General features: G+C 43.5%; 1 protein-coding gene across 1 annotated transcript in view; it reads left to right on the top strand.

Moving 5' to 3' along the window:
• lef1 (lymphoid enhancer-binding factor 1) overlaps nt 1–18,097 on the top strand; it is a 172,117-nt gene that overhangs the window by 1,446 nt on the left and 152,574 nt on the right. The gene's annotated exons all lie outside the window — the stretch shown is intronic.

An 18,097-nucleotide genomic window follows, 5' to 3' on the forward strand; every position in this document is an offset into this window, starting at 1 on the left:
GTGGCAGATTGAGAGATGTGTTGATTATCGCCGCCTCTTTCCCGCTCCACACAAAAGCAAGAGTCTAAATTTACACAACCAGTTGTTTAACCGCTAAATTTAAATAGGGCCAACAACAACAAAGGTGTACACGACCAGGGTGCTGCTGAAACTCCCCCATGCTGTTGAGAAGGTGCAGAGTGAGGGGACATTTATTTGAAATTCCCTCTCTCTTCACCACCCCGGGGGAGGAAGAAAAAAGGTTTGTTGATTTAGGAGCAGTAAGTCCTGGTGTTTGTCAGTGGGGACCATGCATGCTGCTTGTCAGACTACAGATTTTTTTTTAAACAGTCAGAATAAGAGCAACTTAAAAAAATATATAGACCTGGAACTGTGTCAGAAGGCTGCGAATGTAAGATTTCACGGTGGAATTGGGAGATGTTTCAAATAAGAGTAACCTTTATGATAGAATGTTTTGACTTCAACATACATTCGTGCTACATAACCACAGATCTGGTGTCACTCGAGTCTGCCTTTGAAGTTGGTTACCTACATGGAAATACTTGACCGAGATGCCACAAGGCCTCTCCCAGAGCAAATTTGCTGCCAGGCTCGATCCCAGTGCGAACGCTGGTTCAATTTTTGCTGTTGAAGCCACACGTGTTATGATGTCAAACCTTAAAAAAGGGGAAAAACACACACCCTTTTGGCTGTGGTTTACGCAGTTGTGTTGCGAGGTGCTTGACACACAAGCGTGAGTCCTTGTCGTGCGTACAGTAAGGATTTGTGGTCTCGATGCGGTGTAAATGTGGCCGTCCTTGGACGCCACTTCACACCCCCATCAATTCTGTCCTTCTGCAAACCAGATCGCCTCCTATTTCGGAGCCAGTTCAGTTTGCAAAAAGGATAATCTGACTCTGTCCAGAGCGGTTTAGTTGGTTGGTGGTTTGCTGTGAGTTTGTGGACAGACCAGCAGCAGTGATATTGTCAGCTGATGTCTCCCATATTGGTCAACTTCCCAGTGTACTGCGGTCCGTTTCAGTCAATACCGTTTAAACTGTGGGATAACTGCACGTTCAGATAGAGAAAAATGATACACCAATAGGTTCACTATCAGGAAAGACAATACAAGCTGGGACACTTTTCTCTCGAAAAGTGAAGGTTGAGAGGTGACCTAATAGTGTTCTATAAAATAATGAAGGGGTTTGATAAGGTAGATGCAGAGCAGTCGTTTCCCCTTGTGGGTGAGTACAAAAGTAAGGGCCATAAATATAAAATAGTCATCAATAAATCCAATAAGGAAATCAGGAGGGAGAAATAAAGAGAGACTTGGATTTATATAGCGCCTTTCACGACCACCAGACGTCTCAAAGGGCTTTACAGCCAATGAAGTTGAAACTTCTTTACTCTGAGTGCTTAGAATGTGGAACTTTCCACCACATGTCATAGTTGAGGTGAATAGATTAATTTAAGGGGAAGCTAGATACGTACACAGGGAGAATGGAATAGAAGGATATGTTGATAGGTGAGATGAGGTAAGGTAGGAGGAGGCGCGTGTGGAGCATAAACAGTGGCATAGACCTGTTGGGCTGAATGGTTCTGTGCTGTACACACCATCCCATTGATTAACATGGACACATGTGCCACAATGATGTCACAACACACGTGACATCATTGCAACATTGTGACCCATGCATGTGTCCTATTGGCGTCAATCCGCGTGAGGTCATAATTCATGGGTCGTGTCAGTGCCATGCATTTAGATAGTTCTTCAGGCAGAAACAGGGTGAAATCAATGATGCCTGCTGCCCAGAGATGTAAAGTGTGACATCAGACGCACTCGGTATTGCAGCATTCTGTAGGTCATAATGAACAACGGGGTAACGTGGAGTGGAGTACTTCTTTGCTTCATTTGATAGAGGCTTTCCTCTCCTTCAACCCCTCTTAGTTGCCAGCTGTGGCTCAGTGGGTAGCACTCTCACCTCTGAGTCAGAAGGTTGTGGATTCAAGGCCCACTCTAGGGACTTGAGCACATAAATCTAGGCTGACACTCGCAGTGCTGAGGGAGTGCTGCACTGTCAGAGGTGCTGTCTTTCGGATGAGACGTTAAACTGAGGCCCTGTCTGCTCTCTCAAGTGGACGTAAAAGATCCCATGGCACTATTTCGAAGAGCAGGGGAGTTATCCCTGGTGTCCTGGCCAATATTTATCCCTCAATCAACATAACAAAAAACAGATTACCTGGTCATTATCACATTGCTGTTTGTGGGAGCTTGCATGTGCCGTGTTTCCTATATTACAACAGTGACTACAATCCAAAAGTACTTTGAGACATCCGGTGGTCGTGAAAGGTGCTATATAAATCCAAGTATTTCTTCTTTCTTTTAAACTAAGGGGTAAAACTGAACCCAAGTTCTGTTGGCCGAGTTGAATTTTATCTCCTTTTGTGATTGCTGAACGTCTTTTTCTGATGAGTTCTGGCATCGGAATAGATCATGTTGTCCCTGATTCTCTCACTAGTTAATCCCGCAGTGCAGGTAGAGAAGTAGAGACTCAAATCTGCCTGTTAACCATAACAATTTCCCCGAGCAGTAGTTTATTAAAATGTGTGTGCAGAAGCTGGGAGTAAGTGTGTGTATGGCAAGATTTGGAGTAAGGTGATGGCGGACATCAGGCGATTGTAATATGGATGGTTCTGCAGTTCAGTTCTGACAGAATTGGGTAAAACAGTCTGTTAACACGGTAGAATTCATCCCGTCCTGGTATTTACATGCTACTGTGTCTTTGAAGCTAGGCATTCCTTGGGCGGTTTCAAATTACAGTCTTGATGCACGTGATGAATTGTAGTTGGAGGTGCAAGGCAAAGGACAGGGGCAATAGGCCAAAAGGGATTCAAAACCGTTTCACACAGTGCATTTTGGTTTGCCAAGCTTATAGCATGAGGTGCTGGTACAAAACAACAATAACTTGTATTTATATAGCACCTTTAATGTAGTAAAACGTCCCATGGCACTTCACAGGAACGTTGTAAGACAAAGCAAATTTGACACTGAGCCACATAAGAAGAAATTATGGCAGATGACCAAAAGCTTGGTCACAGAGATAGGTTTTAAGGAGCGTCTTAAAGGAGGAAAGAGAGGTAGAGAGGTTTAGGGAGGGAGTCCCAGGCAGCTGAAAGCATGTCCACCAATGGTTGAGCAGTTATAATCAGGGATGCTCAAGAGGGCAGAATTTGAGGATACTGCAGATGCTGGAAATCTTAAATATAAACAGAAGATGCTGGAAACACTCAGCAGGCCAGACAACAAGATGCTAGTCTAACCCTACAGCAAGCAAACTTACACCATCTTTTCCTCAGCGCAGTGTGTCCTTCACTTTGCATGTGCAAATTCGGTACCAAACCGAATTAGTCGGAAAGCTAAGATAGTTTTTTTTTTGAAGGGCATTGCTAAACTGGCTTTAATTATGGAGATTTTGAAGTTGACAGTTCCCACTGCCTTTGCTGTGACAACGTAATGTTGATGGATTAGTCTTTGCTCTTGCCTTGCTCGCAGAAAATATCAAATCACTGTTTGATTATTTTGCTCAAGTGGAAAATTGTACTAATATTGGAGAGAAAATGGTGCTGCGTGCTCCTAGGGGTCGGGATAGATGTATGCAATTATTATCTGCCGTAGAGTTTGGATAATCAATACGGGAAGCAAAGATGTGCATGACCCTTGTAAACGCAACACAGTTCTTGTGAACAGTCTTTTAAAAAAAAAGAGATTGAACTGGATTTTTAAAAAAAAGTCTGCGTAGGTGTAGAATAGTGAGCAGCATACGCAGTCAAAAATAAATGTCGCTCGCATTTTGCATGCCCAGAGACCTCACAATGTTAACCTGCTTGTGGTCTGTGGTAGCATTTATGCTCCAAGGTAAAAACATGTTGCAATTTCATTTAGTTCGTTCAGAGAATCTTATGAATGAGGAAATATTCAGCAGCTCCATGTGTTTTACTAATTCTGCTTTACAGTATCCGCCGGAACTAAAATCTGCAAAGGCTACTTTTGCCAGCGGCTTATGATTACTATGTCCATATGTTGAGGACCCCTCCTAACATGCACCAGGTCCCGTTCTCCCATCACCCCTGTGCTCGCTGACCTACATTGGCTCCTGGCCCAGCGACGCGTCATTTTTAAAATTCTTGTCTTCGAGTTCAAATCCCTCTGTAACCTCCTCCAGCCCTACAACCTTCCGAGAACTCTGCCGTTTTCCAACTCTTGTGCATTCCCTATTTCCTTCATTGCATTGGCGGCCATGCCTTCAGCTGACTAGGCCCTAAGCTCTCCCCAAATCTCTTCGCCTCTCTCTCCTCTTTTAAGGTGCAGCTTAAAATCTACCTCTTTGATCAAGTGTTTGGTCACCTGTCTTAATGTCTCCTACAGTGGTTTGGTGTCAAATTTTGTCATGTTATGCTCCTGTGAAGGAAGGGCCTTGTGCCATTTTACAATATTAAAAGCGCTAAATAAATGCATGATGCTGTTAATTATCAGTGTTTTGCTGTTTTCAGCTCTATATTAAGTAATAGTGCCGCCTCTCTTTCCTCCTTTAAGACGCTCTTAAAACCTACCTCTTTGACCAAGCTTTTGGTCATCTGCCGTAATTTCTTCTTATGTGGCACGGTGTAAAATTTATTTGTTTTGTCTTATAACACTGCTGTGAAGCACCTTGGGATGTTTTACTACATTAAAGGCACTATAGAAATACAAGTTGTTGTTGTATCTGCTTCATCCCTAGCTGTTTGATGGCTGTTTAATTCTTTAAATGCTTGATTTAAAGTTATATTCTTGTTGCATTGTACTTTGTTGTCTTGTACACTGTGGCTGTTTGTTCATTCGTGACAATCATTGCCATCAGAAGGGCAGCTTTAGCTTACCACACCCTCTATGGTAAGCAGTCTATCAAATCTTCGACCATTGGCAACTTGCAGCTGTCAAAAGCGTCGGCCGATTTCTCGCCACTCAGCTCACTTTTATCAGATAATGGAAAGTACAGTTTAGATCTTTCTCTTGATGTCTGTGTCGAGCGCTTGCACAAACCAGCCCTGTTCCCACAGTGGTGGGGCGAGAGATGACTCTTGGGGTGAGCGCAGCACAGCTTGACTTCAGCACACATGTGAGACTGTTGTCCCTGTTGTGAAATGTGGTAAATCAATTCAGTTGTGCTTGTTGCTTTGGCCGATTTGCCAGGAGGGATTGCAGCATTGTTTCATATGAGAGATGACCTTATCAGTTGGTCTAGACAGATTGTCTCAAACACTGAAACAGAGTAAAAGATACACCCTATGTTTTTGATGGAAATATGTTATATCGGCTGATGCGCCTGGGTGTTGTTGTGGGTGCTAGAATTGGGCACAGCGCCCCTAGACTAAGGAGGGGGAAGAGCACCCAGGGTCCCCACCCTGGTTCACTATCCAGTGCCCCCCCCTCCCCTCCCAATGGAAAGCACAACTACAAGCTCAGGTTTAGTGGCGATGCCTCGTGCAGTCAAATAGCCTGTCACTGGGCTGACCTATGAAGAATGAGATGCTGGACGGTGATTGATGTCCGTTGAACTGTAGCTGTAGCTGAACAGGAATAAGTGCCTTTCTAAAGATTCAATTAGCAATTCCCCTAGATTGTGGAGACAATGCATTTTGACTCACTTTTTAGGGAACGAGAGAACAGAGAGGAAAAGTGTACCAGTCAGAAGCACATCTCTAGCCTGTTTTGCTTTCTTCATTTACCTTGTCTTTGTGCCCAATAGATTTTCTCTGACGGGGATAGGGCGAGTGTTATCTTTCTGCACTCTCTCCTCACTGCTGCACCAAGTTTTTTTTATGTATGTTACCTTCTGTGACCACTATAAAATAGGCAAAGTTTACCAAATGAATAAACATAAATGCATTGCAAACAAGAAAATAGTCTTCGAAACAACTTGAATAGACAACAGCATCTCCTGCGAATGCAATCAGTGAAAGGGTTAAAGGATAACACATCTGTTTCTAAGTGAAATATTTATGTTTTAAGATCAAAGGAAAAGATGTAGTCGGTTACTATATATCACTTTTATTAGGGAAATGCTGCAGTTTAGAAAAACCCAAGTCCATTAAAAATAATTCCGCAACATTGTTGTAAAATCAAATAGGATGTAATGTCCGTAATTGTGATATATTTACTCTGTTCAGATATTGGAGAATGCAGTTTCTGCAAGAGTGAGTCACATTTCTTCATGGAGTCTCAGTGAATAGGTATGGTTACAGTTAGCAGATAATTCTGGGTTAAGTAACCTCAAATCACCTTGGTGATGGATGAAAGATTTGATTTTTAAAAATAAAGAATTTAGAAGTTGCGCTGTGAATGAACAGTGTACAAACACCCTGATATGTTTAGTATTGAATTACTTTGGAGTTATTAATCTATTTATTATCCAGCAGGCTAACGCCTGTGCTAAAATAGGGGACAAAGTCATTTAGAGACGAGTGTATTAAATGGTCATAACGCAAATATTATTGCGCAGTGTAATTTCTAGGCTTGTGTTTTTAATTCCTTTACAATCGAGCGCCATTGTATCATAAAGTGCTCAGTGTGTTGGTGTGTTACGGTTGTAAATCACAGTGGTTATAACCTACTGCTACATGTAGCCAATGCTGCTTTCTGCATTATTTAAATGATAAACTTCATTGTATTAACAATCAGCAGTGAATGCAGTGCGTTTATTTGGTGTTTATTTTTGGCAATGCATCATTGAGCGAAACAATCTTATCATGTTAACCCATAAATGTAGGGATTCTATATGTCTTTCTGCATCTTTCTCATTTAAGCAAAAAAAAAATATATAGTATAGTAGTACCAGAAAGAACTTAAGAGTAAGATAGCCAACTTCTCACGTTGATTTGCTTTGCGTGGAGGTGCTGGCTGCATTGGTCGTGACCCGACACCCCTATCGGCGCGACCTTGCTCCCCCACTGTTAGAACTAACGACAGATGGAGCTTCAAAGGTTTGCTGTAATGACGGACCGAAGCTTCAAAGAGGAAAATGTAGCCGAGCAACTAACCACTAATGAAGAGAGATCCTGTAGAATTATAATGAAAAGCATTAACTCTCTTAGTTTCCAATGTGACTTTCTTGGGTCCTCACTGAGAGCTGTGCATTCTCCAGGTCATTATAACCATGGAGTAAATGTTAAATAAAAGCATCGACTGTCAAAACTAGTTTAATCTTATTGACGAGTAACAAAATGTACTCAAATTGCTGGGAAAGTACAGCCCATGCGCTTGTGCATCTGCAATCCAGACAGGGAGTAGAAATGGTTTGTAGATCCTTTTACAATTTGCCTGATGTTTTAGGGCCTTCTGAGCAGGAAAGGCTTAGCTCCTATTTCATTTAACACAAAACTGGCGTAGGACACCACCTGGGTTGGAGCGCGTTACAAAGCAGTATTGCACTGAGGAGTTCAAAATCATGAGGGGTCTGGACAGGGTAGATAAAGAAAGAAAGACTTGTGTTTATATAGTGCCTTTCACGACCACTGGACATCTCAAAGCACTTTACAGCCAATGATGTACCGAAGGAGTGTAGTCACTATTGTAATGTAGGAAACGCAGCAGCCAATTTGCGCACAGCAAGCTCCCACAAACAGCAATGTGATAATGACCAGATAATCTGTTTTTTTATTATGTTGATTGAGGGATAACTATTGGCCAGGACACCAGGGAGATCTCCCCTGATCTTCTTCGAAATAGTGCCATGGGATCTTTTACATCCACTTGAGAGCAGACGGGGCCTCGGTTTAACATCTCATCCAACAGACGGCACCTCTGACTGTGCAGCGCTCCCTCAGCACTGCACTGGAGTGTCAACCCAGATTTCTTTTGTGCTAAAGTCCCTGGAGTGGGACTTAAACCCACAACCTTCTGATTCAGAGGCGAGAGTGCTACCCACTGAGCCACAGCTGACACTGCAATAGCGAGAAACTGTTCCCATTGGCAGAAGGGTTGAGAACCGGAGGACACAGATTTAAGGTGATTGGCAAAAGAACCAAAGGCGATGTAAGAATTTTTTTTTAAACGCAGCGAGTGTTTAGGATCTTGAATGCACTGCCTGAAAGGGTGGTGGAGGCAGACTCAATTGCGGCTTTCAAAAGGGAATTGGATAAATACCCGAAGGAAAAACATTTTGCAGGGCTACGGGGAAAGGAACGGGGAAGTGGGACTAGCTGAAGTGCTCTAGCAGAGAGCCAGCACGGGCTCAATGGGCCGATTGGCCACCTTCCATGCTGTAACCATGATTCTATGAGTTGAAATGAAGTTGTAAGCTGCAGGAATGAGGCCCCAAGGTTTTTTTAAGCTCCCGAGATGTTAGGTTCTTGACACACTCAAATCGCCTGTTTTATTATTTATCATCTGTGGAATTCAAGTTTGTGGGTCAGGTTTTATGGTTTTCAGCCAGGTTTTTTGGCAATAGGAGGTGTTACGGACAAGAATAGACAGAAGTCTCCCATTATCGAGTATACTGACATGCTGTTGTACTGTTAATTGAACTAGAGGGACAGTGAGCATCATTTCACCGAATAAACAGCATCATTTATATGCAGTATTATAAATGTTGCATTTATATAGCTCCTTTCATGCCTCAAGAGGTCCTAAAGTGCTTAGAAACATAGAAACATAGAAAATAGGTGTAGGAGTAGGCCATTCGGCCCTTCTAGCCTGCACCGCCATTCAATGAGTTCATGGCTGAACATGCAACTTCAGTACCCCATTCCTGCTTTCTCACCATACCCCTTGATCCCCCTAGTAGTAAGGACTTCATCGAACTCCTTTTTGAATATATTTAGTGAATTGGCCTCAACAACTTTCTGTGGTAGAGAATTCCACAGGTTCACCACTCTCTGGGTGAAGAAATTCCTCCTCATCTCGGTCCTAAATGGCTTACCCCTTATCCTTAGTCTGTGTCCCCTGGTTCTGGACTTCCCCAACATTGGGAACATTCTTCCTGCATCTAACCTGTCTAACCCCGTCAGAATTTTAAACGTTTCTATGAGGTCCCCTCTCATTCTTCTGAACTCCAGTGAATACAAGCCCAGTTGATCCAGTCTTTCTTGATAGGTCAGTCCCGCCATCCCGGGAATCAGTCTGGTGAACCTTCGCTGCACTCCCTCAATAGCAAGAATGTCCTTCCTCAGGTTAGGAGACCAAAACTGCACACAATACTCCAGGTGTGGCCTCACCAAGGTCCTGTACAACTGTAGCAACACCTCCCTGCCCCTGTACTCAAATCCCCTTGCTATGAAGGCCAACATGCCATTTGCTTTCTTAACCGCCTGCTGTACCTGCATGCCAACCTTCAATGACTGATGTACCATGACACCCAGGTCTCTTTGCACCCCCCCTTTTCCTAATCTGTCACCATTCAGATAATAGTCTGTCTCTCTGTTTTTACCACCAAAGTGGATAACCTCACATTTATCCACATTATACTTCATCTGCCATGCATTTGCCCACTCACCTAACCTATCCAAGTCGCTCTGCAGCCTCATAGCATCCTCCTCGCAGCTCATACTGCCACCCAACTTAGTGTCATCCGCAAATTTGGAGATACTACATTTAATCCCCTCGTCTAAATCATTAATGTACAGTGTAAACAGCTGGGGCCCCAGCACAGAACCTTGCGGCACCCCACTAGTCACTGCCTGCCATTCTAAAAAGTCCCCATTTACTCCTACTCTTTGCTTCCTGTCTGACAACCAGTTCTCAATCCATGTCAGCACACTACCCCCAATCCCATGTGCTTTAACTTTGCACATTAATCTCTTGTGTGGGACTTTGTCGAAAGCCTCCTGAAAGTCCAAATATACCACATCAACTTCACAGCCAATTAAGTAATTTTGAAGTATAGTCACTGTTGTAATGTAGGGAAATGCAGCAGGTAATTTCCACACAGCAAGCTCCCACAAACAGCAATTAAATGAATCATAGAACAGTACAGCACAGAAGGAGGCCATTCGGCCCATCGAGTCTGCGCTGGCTCATTCCCCGTATTCCTGCAATTTTTTCTCCATCAAATATTTATCTAATTCCCTTTTGAAGGCCACTATTGAATCTGTAACCACTACCCTATCAGGCAGCACATTCCAAATCCTAACCACTCGTTGCGTAAAAAAGTTTTGCCAATCACCTTAAATTTGTGCCCTCTGGTTACTGACCCTTCAGGTATTGGAAACAGTTTCTCTTTATTTTAATGTGTTTTTGTTGACGTTGGTTGAAAGATGAATGTTGTCCAGGACACACCAGGAGAGCTCTCTTTGAATAGTGCCGTGGGATCTTTAAGTCCACCCGAACAGGCAGACAGACCTTTGGTTAACATCTGATCTAAAAAACGGCATCTTTGACAATGCAGCGCTCCCTCAGTGACAGGACACAGTGGGATGCATCAGTCAGTGGGAGAACCACGATTCTTTCCACTCCAGAGAGCTCTGGAGGCCAACGTTGTAACGGTAGGATGACCCTAGGGGGCAGCTAATCGGAAGCTTATCAACATCCTTGCTAGTTAGCTGCTTGCTTTCAACTAGTTAAGTTGCAGTTGTACGCCACTTGGGAGGATTCTAAGCCTCGACTCGGTTCTCGCTGACCTACATTGGCTCCTGGTTCGGCAACGCCTCGATTTCAAAATTCTCATCCTTATTTTCAAATCCCTCCATGGCCTTGCCTCCTCCCTATCTCTGTAATCTCCTCCAGCCCTACAAGCCCCCCCCCCCTCCGAGATGTCTGCGCTCCTCTAATTCTGCCCTCTTGAGCATCCCTGATTATAATCGCTCAACCATTGGTGGCCATGCCTTCTGTTGCCTAGGCCCCAAGCTCTGGAACTCCCTCCCTAAACCTCTCCGCCTCTCTACCTATCTTTCCTCTTTCAAGACGCTCCTTAAAACGCACCTCTTTGACCAAGCCTGCGCTAATTTCTATTTATGCGGCTCGGTGTCAAATTTTTAGCGCAAAATAGTCCTGTGAAGCGCCTTGGGACGTTTCACTACGTTAAAGGCGCTATATAAATACAAGTTGTTGTGGTTCTAGGTTTTGCTATGTGGGATATATCTATAAGGACAGAGCGTACAAAGAATTGGAAAATGCTTATGGGATTTCTTCGCACATTGCTTTGGAGACACTTAACCGTGATGATGCATTCCCATACATGTCAGATAACCTGGCCCGTCCACAAAAACATCAAAACTGCAAAATGGTATCCATGGAAATATGTTGACAATAATGGTGTATATCACTACCACGTAATTTCCTGTTACCAGAATCCCAGCCATGAGTTCTGGAATAAACTAGTCAGTCGCAAATCAAAGTGAATTACAGAAGACACTATAGGCAATATAAGAATCATAGAATCTTAGAATGATACAGCACAGAAGGAAACCATTTGGTCCACCGTGTCTGTACCGGCTCTTTGAAAGAACTATGCAATTAGTCCCACTCCCCTGCCCTTTCCCCATAGCCTTGCATATTTTTTCCCTTCAAGTAGGTATCTAATTGCCTTTTAAAAGTTATTATTGAATCTGCTTCCGCTGCTCTTTCAGGCAGTGCGTTCCCGATCACAACAACTCACCGGTCGCTATACATAGGCAACATAAGTTGCCTATATGTCTTTCCATTGACTGAATCGATTAGTTGCAATATTTTAGAAAAAGCCATTCATTCCAGTGCAGCCATTGGAAGCTATGCCAGGCCAGTCACATTCATTGAATTCTATTTTTAAATGTGCAGATTATCCTGTCAGAATGCAGCCTATTCTTTGGCTTGGATTATCCTTGAATCGGTCCTTGCAGCAGCGACACGTTGAGCCATTAACCATAACAATGACAGCTTGCATTTGTGTAGCGCCGTTAAAATGTCCCAAGGCGCTTCACAGGAGTGTAATCAGTCAAATGACACCGAGCCAGATGACAGTCGGACAGGTGGCCAAAAGTAAACTTCCATTTGCTGGCTGTGACAGAACAGATACTGTACTTTGTAATGTATGCACCTGTGAGTATGCTGACAGGTCTGTCGAGCTGAGGTGAGCACCGGAGGGACTGGAGTGCATCATTTCAACCAGCAACAGAATTTTAATTTGATTTGATTTGACAAAGGTTCCGTCTATGTTCAATTGTTAATTTGTGGTTTTTGGTGCTCTCAAAAAAACAAGGGACCATTGAATGAAAGTTTCAAGCAAGTTAGCTGTAGAGCTGTTGCATTGTGAGTGGCTTAGCCAGTCACGTGATGTTCACAAGACCCAATAAAACCCTAGCCAGTTGGGTTCGGGGTTCCACGATGAGGCAGGCGGTTGTGAGCCTGGTGGATGAACTGCTAATATGTCGTGTGATTGTTAAACTTTTTAGAAACATACATAGAAACATAGAAAATAGGTGCAGGAGTAGGCCATTCGGCCCTTCGAGCCTGCACCACCATTCAAAATGATCATGGCTGATCATGCAACTTCAGTACCCCATTCCTGCTTTCTCTCCATACCCCTTGATTCCTTTATCCAAAAGGGCCACATCTAACTCCCTTTTGAATATATCTAATGAATTGGCCTCAACAACTTTCTGTGGTAGAGAATTCTACAGGTTCACAATTTTCTGAGTGAAGAAGTTTCTCCTCAACTTGGTCCTAAATGGCTTACCCTTATCCTTAGACTGTGACCCCTGGTTCTGGACTTCCCCAACATTGGGAACATTCTTCCTGCATCTAACCTGTCCAATCACGTCAGAATTTTATATGTTTCTATGAGATCCCCTCTCATTCTTCTAAACTCCAGTGAATACAAGCCCAGTCGATCCAGTCTTTCCTCATATGTCCGTCCTGCCATCCCCGGGAATCAGTCTGGTGAACCTTCGCTGCACTCCCTCAATAGCAAGAATGTCCTTCCTCAGATTAGGAGACCATTTTGCTAATAAACCAACTAGTTCATAATAGCAATGAGTTGCCATGAATTCTTAAGCAAAGAACCCATGAAACAAATGGATTACATATTTGTTTAACGTTACTGTGACTTCAAGCTGGGACTTTTAAAGGTGGTTTGGTACAAGAGCCTCTGAGCCAGTTTAAAATGACCATTTTTGCAGGTGGGTAAGTGGACGGTGCCTGTTTGCAGCTGGCTTTGGTTTGCCCTTTGGCTTTTCACGTGGGCCTGTTGCGTTTCTGGTTCGGTTGCCGTGTTCCTCTGTGTTTATGAGGCACGGAGAAGGCTCCTCCTCTGCTCCCACATGTTCCATCTGGCCACAGTGTTGAGTTTTAAACCGAGACCAAGGCCGGTAGAACCTGCTCCCGACGCCCAGTGGATGTCACACGACAACATTCGATTTGCGCGATCCAAAACGTGCTTCGGAATCATTGACCTTTAATTATTTGTGAGTTTTATTTTCTGTTGATCCTGTAAGCCTGTCTGCTGCTCATTGTTCTGCCAATTTCCAGTGAGTTTTGTGATCCGTAAAGCTAGTATTTTTTTTTATATGCAGGAAGTACTGTTGCTGCCCGATTTTGTAAGCAAAGCCTTTTCCCAAATGAAACCCAGAGGCATAACAAAATGTTTCTATCTGTGAATTTGGTAACTGGGATTGGCATGCCCTTTGCTTGATTTCCCAACTCCTGTTAGTCAATGAAAAAAACGGAATATATTAGATAATTGTTTTGCGTCCAAATTACATTTTATTCAAGTTGAAGGACTGGATGTGCTCAAGCCCTGGGTTCTTCATCCTGGGGCTCAGTTTGTGAGCCAGTCCATTCAGAGGTATCAGCTGCTGAGGTCTATGTCATTCCAGTTCTATAAAGCATTTATATCACGCCTTTCCTGAAAGTGCTTTCCAGCTAATTAAATAACATTGAAGTGCAGCCTACTGTTGTAATGTAGGGAAACATGACAGCCGAATTGCACACAGCAAGATCCAACAAACAGCAAGCAGATGCACGAGGCAGATAATCTGTTTTAATGATGTTGGTAGAGGAATAAATATTGGTCAGGACACCAGGGAGAACTCCCCTGCTCTTCTTTGAATAGTGTCATTGGATCTTTTACGCCCACTTGAGAGGGCAGACCGGGCCTCGGTTTAACGTCTCATCATGATAGACGGAACTTCTGATAGTGCAGCCCTCCCTCCGCACTGCACTGGAGTGTCAGCATAGATTATGTGCTCAAGTCCCTGGAGTGGAACTTGAACCCACATGTAAGGGATGGAGCCTATGCCTCTCCATTACGAGGCCAGCTGTATAAGTACGGGGCTGGGTATCTGAATGGTAAAGTCCGCTGGCGAGACCAGGCATACCAGTTCAAGGAATGGCAGAAGTGGAGCGTTCAGGCCTCAATGCCCAAGGAGGAACTTAAATGTTTGTTTTAAAAAAAAATGTTTTTTTTTGAGAAGAATATTTGTGCAAGTTGACCCCTTGGAGACCTACTCCTAAAGGCATGGGTGCCAACCAACGCCAGGCAAAGCAAGACCTCCCCCTCAATCTGCGAACTTTGGGTGAGTGGAGATCTCGGGCTGACTCATCTTGACACTTGGGCTGGGATATGTGCCTGCCCGCCCCCCCTACTCCACTCCCTACTCTCCCCTATCGCTTTTGGGGTTCATAAATCTCCCAACTATTATAGCAGTGTTAACAAAAACCCAGTTGGTGCACAGAGAGGAAGAGGGTGGCAGAGACAGTACTGGGTGGTATAGCACTGGGTTTGTGACAATCTTGACCAACTCTTGACACAGCAACACATTTGGTCTTTTGGCTTTGGATTACCTGCGCTCTGGCAATGGCGAGTTACATTCTTTAAACTAGGTTTTAAAAACATCAGTCTAATTAAATTTGCTAGCTCCAGACCGTACAAGGCTCTTTGGCCTGAGGTTTCCACGGAACCCGAAACTTTTGACTGCAGCTGGTGAGGATTGAACCCTTGTTCTTTTGACAATTCTTTCAACGGCTTGTTTATTTAGAAGATACAAGAACAAAACCACAACCTAAATATCGTTGCAGTGAAAGTGAGTCCTGATATCAGTTCGGAGTGAGATGGTACACTAGGTCTTGGCTAAGCGGCAGTTTGCTTTGAGGTTCAGATCCCAAGTGAAAGCGGTCTCTGGTGTCATAACTCAAGTGGTGAGATGATTCATCTCGTAAAGTGGTAAATCCAATAAGGAAATTGAGGAGAAACTTCTTTACCAAGAGAGTGGAACTCGCCAGCACAGGGAGTAGTTGAGGCGAATAGTATAGGTGCATTTAAGGCAAAGCTAGATACGTACACGAGGGAGGAAGGACGAGGAGGATATGATGATAGGGTGAGATGAAGTAGGGTGGGAGGAGGCTCGTGTGGAGCATAAACACCGGCACAGACCTATTGAGCCGAATGGCCATTTAGTGTTGTAAATTTGATGTAATTCAGTCTCCTGAGGCCTGGACTCAACTTTTAGGCTAAAGTGACTGTCTCAGACTCAGAAGGAGGAAAGGTCCTTCGGCCTTTCAACACTGTAGCTTTCACAGACTCATTTTTACAAACTTCATCAATCTCCAAGTTACAAACATCTTCATTGAATACAATTAACATAGAAACCATAGAAAACATAGAAAATAGGTGCAGGAGTAGGCCATTCGGCCCTTCGAGCCTGCACCACCATTCAATATGATCATGGCTGATCATGCACCTCAGTACCCCATTCCTGCTTTCTCTCCATACTCCTTGATTCCTTTAGCTGTAAGGGTCACATCTAACTCCCTTTTGAAAATATCTATATTCTTTATATATCAAATATATCTTTGAACTGGCCTCAACAACTTTCTGTGGGAGAGCATTCCACAGGTTCACAATTCTCTGAGTGAAGAAGTTTCTCCTCATCTCGGTCCTAAATGGCTTACCCCTTATCCTTAAACTGTGATCCCTGGTTATTGACTTGCCCAACATCGGGAACATTCTTCCTGCATCTAACCTGTCCAATCCCGTCAGAATTTTATATGTTTCTATGAGATTCCCTCTCATTCTTCTAAATTCCAGTGAATATAAGCCTAGTCCATCCAGTCTTTCTTCATATGTCAGTCCTGCCATCCCAGGAATCAATCTGCTGAAACTTCGCTGCACTCCCTCAATAGCAAGAATGTCCTTCCTCAGGTTAGGAGACCAAAACTGTATGCGATATTCAACGTGTGGTCTCACCAAGGCCCTGTGCAACTGCAGTAAGACCTCCCTGCTCCTATACTCAATTCCTCTCGCTATGAAGGCCAACATGCCATTTGCCTTCTTCACCACCTGCTGTACCTGCATGCCAACTTTCAATGACTGATGTACCATGACACCCAGGTCTCGTTGCACCTCCCCTTTTCCTAATCTGTCACCATTCAGATAATATTCTGCCTTCCTGTTTTTGCCACCAAAGTGGATAACCTCACATTTATCCATATTATACTGCATCTGCCATGCATTTGCCCACTCACCTAACCTGTCCAAGTCACCCTGCAGCCTCTTAGCATCATCCTCACAGCTCACACTGCCACCCAGCTTAGTATCATCTGCAAACTTGGAGATATTACATTCAATTCCTTCGTCTAAATCATTAATGTATATTGTAAATAGCTGTGGTCCCAGCACTGAACCTTGCGGTACCCCACTGGTCACTGCCTACCATTCTGAAAAGGACCAGTTTATTCCCACTCTTTGCTTCCTGTCTTCTAATCAGTTCTCTATTGACATCAATACATTAACCCCATATACCATGTGCTTTAATTTTGAACACTAATCTCTTGTGTGGGACTTTGTCAAAAGGCTTTTGAAAGTCCAAATACACCACATCCACTGGTTCTCCCTTGTCCACTCTACTAGTTACATCCTCAAAAAATGCTAGAAGATTTGTCAAGCATGATTTCCCTTTCATAAATCCATGCTGACTTGGACAGATCCTTTCACTACTTTCCAAATCTGCTGCTATTACATCTTTAATAATTGATTCCAACATTTTCCCCACTACCGATGTCAGGCTAACCGGTCTATGATTCCCTGTTTTCTCTCTCTCTCCTTTTCTAAAAAGTGGGGTTACATTAGCTACCCACCAATCCATAGGAAATTATCCAGAGTCTAAAGAATGTTGGAAAATGACCACCAATGCATCCACTATTTCTAGGGTCACTTCCTTAAGTATTCTGGGATGCAGACCATCAGGCCCCGGAGATTTATCGGCTTCAATCCCATCAATGTCCCTAACATCATTTCCTGACTAATAAGGATTTCCCTCAGTTCCTCCTTCTCGCTAGACCTTCGGTCCCCTAGTATTGCCGGAAGATTATTTGTGTCTTTCTTAGTGAAGACAGAACCAAAGTATTTGTTCAATTGGTTTGTCATTTCTTTGTTCTCCATTATAAATTCACCTGATTCTGACTGCAAGTGACATACATTTGTCTTCACTAATCTTTTTCTCTTGACATAGCTATAGAAGCTTTTGCAGTCAGTTTTTATGTTCCCTGCAAGCTTCCTCTCATACTCTATTTCCCCCCTCCTAATTAAAACCTTTGTTCTCCTCTGCTGAATTCTAAATTTCTCCCAGTCCTCAGGTTTACTGATTTTTCTGGCCAATTTATGTGCCTCTTCCTTGGATTTAACATTATCCCTAATTTTCCTTGTTAGCCACAGTTGAGCCATCTTCCCCATTTTATTTTTACGCCAGACAGGGATGTACAACTGTTGAAGTTCATCCATGTGATCTTTAAAATGTCTGCCATTGCCTATCCACCATCAACCCTTTAAGTATCATTCGCCAGTCTATCCGAGCCAATTCATGTCTCATACCATCGAAGTTTCCTTTCTTTAAGTTCATGACCCTAGTCTGAGTTATCAGTGTCATTCTCCATCTTAAATGAAGAATTCTACTATATTATGGTCACTCTCCCCCAAGGGGCCTCGCACAACAAGATTGCTATTGAATCCTCTCATTACACAACACCCAATCTAGGGGAATGGCCAGCTCTCTAGTTGGTTCCTCGACATATTGGTCTGAAAACCATCGCTAATACACTCCAGAAAATCCTCCTCCAGCATATTGCTACCAGTTTGGTTAGCCCGATCTATATGTAGATTAAAGTCACCCATGA

This window comes from Pristiophorus japonicus, chromosome 2, assembly GCF_044704955.1.
Source record: "Pristiophorus japonicus isolate sPriJap1 chromosome 2, sPriJap1.hap1, whole genome shotgun sequence".
NCBI lineage: Eukaryota > Metazoa > Chordata > Chondrichthyes > Pristiophoridae > Pristiophorus > Pristiophorus japonicus.